This window comes from Limulus polyphemus, unplaced genomic scaffold (assembly GCF_000517525.1).
Source record: "Limulus polyphemus unplaced genomic scaffold, Limulus_polyphemus-2.1.2 Scaffold1925, whole genome shotgun sequence".
NCBI classification, from domain to species: domain Eukaryota; kingdom Metazoa; phylum Arthropoda; class Merostomata; order Xiphosura; family Limulidae; genus Limulus; species Limulus polyphemus.
Window position 1 is genome coordinate 93,926 of NW_013667535.1, and position 8,368 is coordinate 102,293.

The 8,368-nt window shown below is 31.3% G+C and overlaps 1 pseudogene; it reads right to left on the reverse strand.

Moving 5' to 3' along the window:
- LOC106465382 overlaps window positions 1-8,368 on the reverse strand; it is a 54,295-nt pseudogene extending 45,927 nt beyond the window's left edge.

The following is an 8,368-nucleotide window of genomic DNA, read 5'->3' on the forward strand; positions in this document are numbered from 1 at the left end:
TAAAAATGTTTCACGAGGCACACAAGTGAACAGCATGTGGGTAATGTTATTCGTTAGTGTAACGTGAGCTGCACATTCCCCGAGTGATCTACAATTTATAATGGTGTGGGTAGTAGTTAGACATGGTTCAAAGAGCAATAAAACAATAAAATTTAATTATAAACAGATGCATAATGTTGAATGAACTTAGAGCTACTTAGGATAAAAGAATGTAGTTTCATGTTACAATTTGAAGTCATTCTAGAAAGAAAAAAGGGTAATTTAGATTTATGTCGATATTTTTTTGTTGGTTATGAGATTGGTCAAATTGATCGATTCTGTTTTGAGATAGGGTAGAGAAAATAACAGATAAGCTATAAAGTTTTACTGGAAAAAACTTTTGAAATGTGCTTAGGAGGTTTTATGGATTACACAAAGGAAATTTCAGATTTTTGAGATGAGGAAAAGTATGTTTAATTTTAACATGAAAATTACTTTGCACACGAACTGTACAAAACAAATACTCAATATATTCATGGACAAATCTGTATTTTATTTTAATAAAAATACTTCACTAAAAATAGGATTTTTTGTATGTGAAATACTTATAATATTAACTGAATGACTGCCAAATTTCGTGAAGATTTAGAAGTTAGAAGTTTTTGAAGTTAAAAGTATTAAATGTATAAAGACTTTAAATGAGTACATAGAGGTCACGTGGTCAGTCAAATTAACCAATCCAATGTTGAGAGTGGTAATAATTTTATCATGTGAAATTTCAGGATTATGTTGACTGTTCTTATGAAAATGTACACATAGAAAAATTAGTGTCAGCAATAAACTTTCAAAAGTTAAAAATCCTCAAAAAAATCTAAAGTTTACATTTTCCTTACCTGAAAATGTATTTTGGATAGATACCTCTTCACACTGGATAACTATTTTCCTCATGCTCCTGTTAATGAGATTGTATGCCACTACCCTTGAGGCAACTCAAACCTAATTTCATGTGTTTTAATGTGAATTGGATTGATGCATGATGACATCATCACGTGACAAACCGTCCACCAATAGAGGGTGACACAACCGCCATGTGTAGTAACTCCCCATATGCACTTGTGAGAACTTCATTATTTGATGAGGCAGGACAAAAAAAAATGTGCACCAGAAGTGGGGAGGATGGATTGGAAATATGCAAGTATCTATTGGAAATACATTTTCATGTAAGGAAAATGTTAACTTTTGAGACAATAACTCGCATCCATACACAGAATAGTTAGAATTTCACACTGAATTGGTGGAGGGGTCAGTGTAAAATGTTACTTAGATGAGCTCCCCTCAGAAAGTGCCTGAAGGGAAGCTCATGGAATGCAACACCCAATGGCAGGGGCTCCAGAGTGGCACAACTGTGAAAGCCCATATCTAGTCTCGACCAGGATATACTCTTCATCTAGAAAGTATGGGGGAGAAAGAGGCAAATAAGCCTCATGTGTCATATAGATAGGTGGAATGAGAACATGACTGTCCGATTATTTGCATACAAGCAGTCAGACAGCCAATATGTGTAGTGTGCTCACCTTGACTACTGAACAGGCTCTGGCTGTAGAAGGAGGGCACAATAGATATGTGTTATGTTGTTTTGAGGGGTAACCCACACTACACTGACAGTGTCACCACTGCTCCACTTCCTGCCATATTGCACTAAGTCCAACCAGTGAGTATTCTTCATAGTCCACTACCCCAGCAACTAGGAACTGATAATTGGTAAGGGTTTCCCATGATCCACTTAAAGATAGGAGGGGAAGAATTTGCTTTGGGAATACCCAAAGAGGAGCAGAGTTTCCCATCAGACCTACAGCTGGAAAAATATTTTACTAAAGACAGTGCAATTGGTGACCATAAAACCCTATTTTTAAAAGCCAGCAAGTGTGAGCCAAAGAAGTGGCAGAACAATTCCCCAGGGCTGGTTTATTCCATGATAGTCCATGAAATGGGTATGGTCTGGCTCAGACAATTGAGTAAATATGTATAACACAAGAATACCTTGGTCATGTAAAACACCACATCTCAGAGAGGGCACAGATAATGCCATAACAAATTGTATGAGCACTTTCTGTTATCCTGGCTTAACGCACATTTCAGGTTAGTATACCCTGGGAAGTAACACCAGCCACCTGGTGGGATCCTATGAATTAAAAATGGGCTCTGAAAAAGATGTTGTACATATTCTTCTCAAAGACAGTGGGACGATTGAAGAATGGAGATCAATGGAAGCTGAAACAGCCAGATGGTGTAGATAATGGGAGACAAATGTGTGAAAAGTCATCTACATGCTCCTCTGGAGGATCTTGTCCTAGAAGCAAGATAATGAGAAAGGTAATGAACCACATGCATAGAAATGTGAAATAGCCTGCGAGCATCTACATCCAGAGATGAATATACCAATTGGAAGAGTCAACGGACCCATCCAGTTAAGGTAGAAAGAGAGAGGTCCCTGGAAGAAGCGGGGTCTCGGGATAGAGACAGACAATGGTAGGGACTCTAAAAAGGAAAGGTCTGTGAAAACTGCCTGAACAAGACACAGGAACCAATCCAGGTCCAAATGATCAAACAGATGAGAAACAGAAGAAAAGGAGAGAGGAGAAAAAGTACAGTTACCTTCCTGGGTAAGAAAGTCAGAGAAGAACAATTTACTTAGATCATTAAAAAAAAAACAGTATCAGTGTATTTCGACAGTCTATGCTTTTTACAGTGAAACAATTACTTCTTGGTACATTCAATAGCTAAAACACTGAATCTTATTATCATTACACTGTTTCTTTTACATATGGCTTTAAGATTAAACCTATGTTAAGTAATCATGTAAAAACTGTGAGCAGTCCAATGTGCCACTATTTTCCACCTATTAGACCAATATATATATGTTGTCAGTTGAGTGTTCATTTCGTAATGAAATAGATGTCTAACACTAGGTTATGAAAGCGATTTACAAAAGGTTCAAAATCATGTAGCATAGTTCCCAGTATTTTTTTAAATTTTCAAACTGACTTAAGTAATAAACAGTACCTCTGGAACAGGCTGATCCACCACTGATCGAAACACATCCATCCACTGTGTAAAAATCTCTTTGGATATGAGTTCAAGGGGTAGGAAATACTGTACAAGTGCAAAAAAAATTTTAAGTATTTGCTTTTGCAGTAAAGCTGATGTTTCTGACTGGTCTGGCAGGAGCTGTACTATTCGTTGATGCATCATAGGAAGCATCAGGGTCATAGCCTCGTTTAATGGATCTCGCTCTTCTGTCTTCTTAAACCTAGTAAAGAAAACTAATATCACAGAAATCTTTCCAAGAATTTTTGCATATTTATAATAAATTTGATAATACATCTACTGATTTTGTGTAATATTCAAATAAAAATTCATTAAATACGTGACAGCAGTGTTTTACACCAGACTTCTTGGATGATACTTTTTAAGTCACTCTACTGAACAAAATCATCCTCAGAATCTAGTCTAGCCATATGAAATTCCTATTTTTCTACAAATATCAACATGAAAAATTAAGAGACTAACATATTAACAAAGGTTTTGTAGAAAGAATGTTCACATATATTTCTTCATTGCATCAACAACCGCATTTTAATATATATGTAGACATTATATACAGAAAATTCTTTAAATTTATACAAAACTTAAGCTACAAGTACACATGCAATGCCTAAATAAGGATGGAATAATCTAAATATTTATTGTTGTCAGAAATTCAACTATGTAGTAAAAGACTAGCAGCATATCTGAACTTACTCATAATTTTTGACTAACTGATACAGACAAAGAAGAGCACCCATCCACCCAATGGAATCAGATGACTTAAAGTAAGTGTAAATTTTGTCGACAATTCCTGTCCAACGATGAGGAAAATCATTTCTAACAATATTGTTCACACAAACTGTCAACTGAATTCTAAAATATATAAAAATTAGTTATACAAGCATTAAAATTTTAAACATACTTTTCTCCTTTTTTAAATGTTTACAATAATCACTTTTACTTAAGATATATATATATATGTATGTATGTATGTATGTATGCGAGTGCTTAAAAATTACTACTTGAACAGTCAAGCAAAGATTAACATCAAAAGGAAAAACTGCATTATAAAAAGCAAGTCCAAACCTGTGATGATGATGTCCAAACAACACAAAAACTACAATAAAGATGCTGCATAAGTTAAAAGAATCACCAGGATACAGGCTAAAATGTGGGATATAAGATTTGGAGGTGATTGTAGAAATAGGACCCACATTGTGGTGGGTATACACTGTATATCATTCTTTACCTCCATTCACCAATCTCCATGTTAAAGAAAATAAAATTATTAGTATGATAAACACAAATTAAGTAAGAAAAATAAAATAAGTTAGGAGAGCAAGTTGTGAGTGCTCAAGCCCAAAACGTCCCACATCTATGTCATCATTCATTGCCTGCACACAGTTGTGGGAAGGTGACTGCTCTCCATAGAAATATAAATATAAAATAAGGTTCTACCACTGGGGTAAGTACAACAAACTCAACTCCTGACACTGACATTCTAGCACCCATTATAGTACTAAAGTACTAAGTTAATTAGTAGCACAGTAGACAAATTATACTAGTATAAAAGTATAAACACCCAACCAACATATCTAAACTAGTATGAACACCCAATCAAGTTATCTAAACTTGTATAACTCCCAACCTCCACCCATAAAGTTTACTCAGAGTCTACTGTCAATTTTCAGACTATCTGATCCTTTATATTTATATGCAATAATAGTGTTCATACATGTATAAAGATAGTGCCAAGTTGTTTAAACGACTTTATTAAAAACTTATCAAAAATTTCAAGCAAAATAGTCATAATTTTTACTTCTTTATATTTATTTAAGTGGGAAGTCTTCAGATTTACAACACTATAAGAAAACATACACACATACATTTAATACATTCTTATATTTATCACAAAATATTTTAATAATTTTATTTAATGTTTCTTTATTAAATCCATTAAATATTAATTATTGCATCACAATTTCAACATTAATAATGAAATATTGTAATTTATTACAAATTTTACAAAATCTGAGCAACTGTGAAATTATAATGTTTATAACAGAAGAGTATGTAAAATTACTATTATGAGAGGGTAGGCTGTATATTGGAAAATAAAATTTTTCTTGTAATCCTTGAATCTTATTTTTTAATAGATGAAACATTAGATCTATATGGTATTTTTTAAATTTCATATGAAATAATTTAAATCTTATTTTATTAAGTACATAAAACTTCCATTCCAAAAACCATCTAGACAGATAAGATGTAATATAATTAAGTTTCAAAATATATTCATCAATATTGTTTTCAACATATTTTAGAATATCTTGCTTATTATATTTTATAGCAATTCTGTATTTAGTTCCTTTTTTAAGCATTTCACACAATGGTTTATTTTTTTATAATTTCCAAGTTACCAGTGATAATATGTTTATGAAAAGTATCAATAAATATACTATTTTCAACCCACAAAGTAAATTATTAACTTGATCTACATTTAAATTTGTTTAAAAAATCTTATAATTATATAATAGTGGTCCAATCCAAATTTCATATTTATAACTAACAATAGGCTTTAAGTTTTTGCAATGAAATGTTATTTTTTTATATATTGATTTATTTCATTTGGAAATTTTAAGTCATTAAATATTTTTCATTTAAAATTAATTACCAAACATGAAGTTATAATTTGAGGTTTCTCTTTTCCAAAGCTTGACAAATTATTAACTTTTAATTAATATTTCACAATATCTAAAAGTAGGTGTTTTCCATGATCATTCTGAAAATAAATTTGTTAATTATGTTAATTAATGCCCTTATTTTAGGAAGATTAAGTTGATAAGTCTTTTTAGAAAATAATACTAATAAATTATGATAAAAAGTTTTTATAAATAATAATAAATAATAAATCAGGGCACATATTATATCCCACATCATAGTTTGTACCTTGGTGATTCTTTTAATTTATGCAAAATCTTTAATGTAGTTTTTGTTGTTTGGGTATGTTTTGTTAATTAAAAAAGAAAAAAAAATTATATATATATATACTTATATTTCATAAAGTAGTTTTTAAACATATACAGGGTGATGCAGAAGGTGTGCACCACCACAAGCTTTTCTAAATCCTGACCAAGCAGCTTCCATGCATTCCTGCAGGTTTCTGTTACAATAATTGGAATTCTAACCAGTTAATATAAGAAAATAAAAAAAAGACAGTGAATTATAACTTATAAAAGCCATAATTAGGGTAGGTCTTAGAAACAGCATGATTGTTTGTGACTTTTGCAGCATTTTGTATACATCTTTATATACGTGTAAATTCTGTAACAAGTTTTTCCTAAGAATGTCATTTAAACTTTTCAATGACAGTTTTAATACTTTAACTGTTGATTTACTGGATATTCTTTAACATTCTTTTTGCATATAAAAACTTTTTTTTTCATAAATGTGTCTAAATTTCATTGCTGCTGCTCTCTCTCTCCCTAACAAATTTTTTGCATGATGAAACTTTTTTACCTGATTAGTTCAGGAGCATGAACAATAGCATCTACAATGGTTTCTCTAATGATGGATCTGTCTTGTTCATGAAGGCTGAATTCAAAAGTTTCTCAACTTCTTCTATATTGACCCAATGATGTGCAATAATATTCTTCAAATAAATTACACCCGCCTGCCTCACTGACATCTCTACACTGTTTGCCATGACAACTTGGAGGAGAGATGGACAAAACCCAATTATCTTATGAACCTAAAAAATATACAAAATTTATTACATATAAAAAAATCAACCATGCAAGTGATGATAAACTTTCATATTAGAGAAATTATGTATGTTCTTAAGTTATTTTTATGGCTACCAAGATCAAAAAATGAATTTTTGTTTACATTAACAGAATGATACTAACAAATCTGAGACAATGCTTTGACAATATTCAAATCATTAAAAACATTAAAAAATTGATAGTCATTGTGCAATAATGTTTACAAAACTGAGTGTCAGGTTACAGTAATATACTGACAACATTGGTTAATATGCTAAACTTCAACAGTGAGCCTATTCTAAAATAAGTCGGCTTATTACAGATTTCATGTTGTGATCATTCTATAAAGTTTTCATAAGAGATAAATAGGGACCCACTCCTTTTTGTTTTCACAAATACCACATACAATTCCACCATGGAAAAGTCAGAATTATTAAGAATATATTTAAAATGAACAGTTTCTTTAACCACGAGACCCATAATTATGTACATGTACTTTTGAAGCCACACCCACTGTCCAAAAATGTATACATTATTTCACTTCTCTACATACTCACTGCAGTGAGTCATCATGTTATTTTAGGATCTCTCCTCCTGGTTACATCCCATGTTTAGTCTGCCCATCAAGTAAACAGCCATATTAGTAGTAGTATTACTACCTTTCAACAATCCAGCTAAGTTATTGGAATGTAATCTTATACAACTTTATAATAATCAATCATTAACTAAATATATATAAAAATAACAGACTTTATTACACAACTCTTCATTACATTTATTTAAAAATTGCTCGAATACTATACCTGGTATAACCAACATCTCTGCTGTCAAGAAATTTAGACATTGTGCTGTTATCATGGTTATTAATTCCTGAATTAAACAACCAAGTCCAAAAAATTATAATTTTATTAGGCCATAATAATAAAATATTGCCAATTAAAAAACTGTCGTGTAAAAGTAAAATAATGACGTGATGGGTGTTGAAATTTGAATTATTTAATTTAGAAAAATTTTATTGTTTGGTATACTATGTATTCATTTAGAGGTTCCTTCAATCAGCTGATTATCTTGTAAAATGTAAGTTGTAGGTCACCGTGCTCATTCATATTTATCGAAAAATGGACTTTTCCTACAATTACAAATTTGAAAAAACAATTAGAAGTTAGAATAATAAAAATGCTCAAATCTTTAAAAGCTTGGAGCTTTAAAGTTTATCACTGTTTTGGATTACATAAACGTGCAATATAATTATAATATAAACATGATGATGGTGTTATCACATGTATTTTGTCTACATAATTCACCTTTTACTTGCAAATAAACATACGAACCTGTTCCAACTGTTTTTCAGCTTCTTCCCGATGTGTAGGATCTATTGTTCCATTAAGTAATTCGATTAATCTATTTGTATCCATTTTAAATTAAAAAGCCAAAACGAAAAACTTAACTCAAATTCAACATTTATTTACGCGCCCGCTAGACATACAGCTTCGCAACACAATAGACTCAACACTACTGCTTCTGTCATTTAACGATGT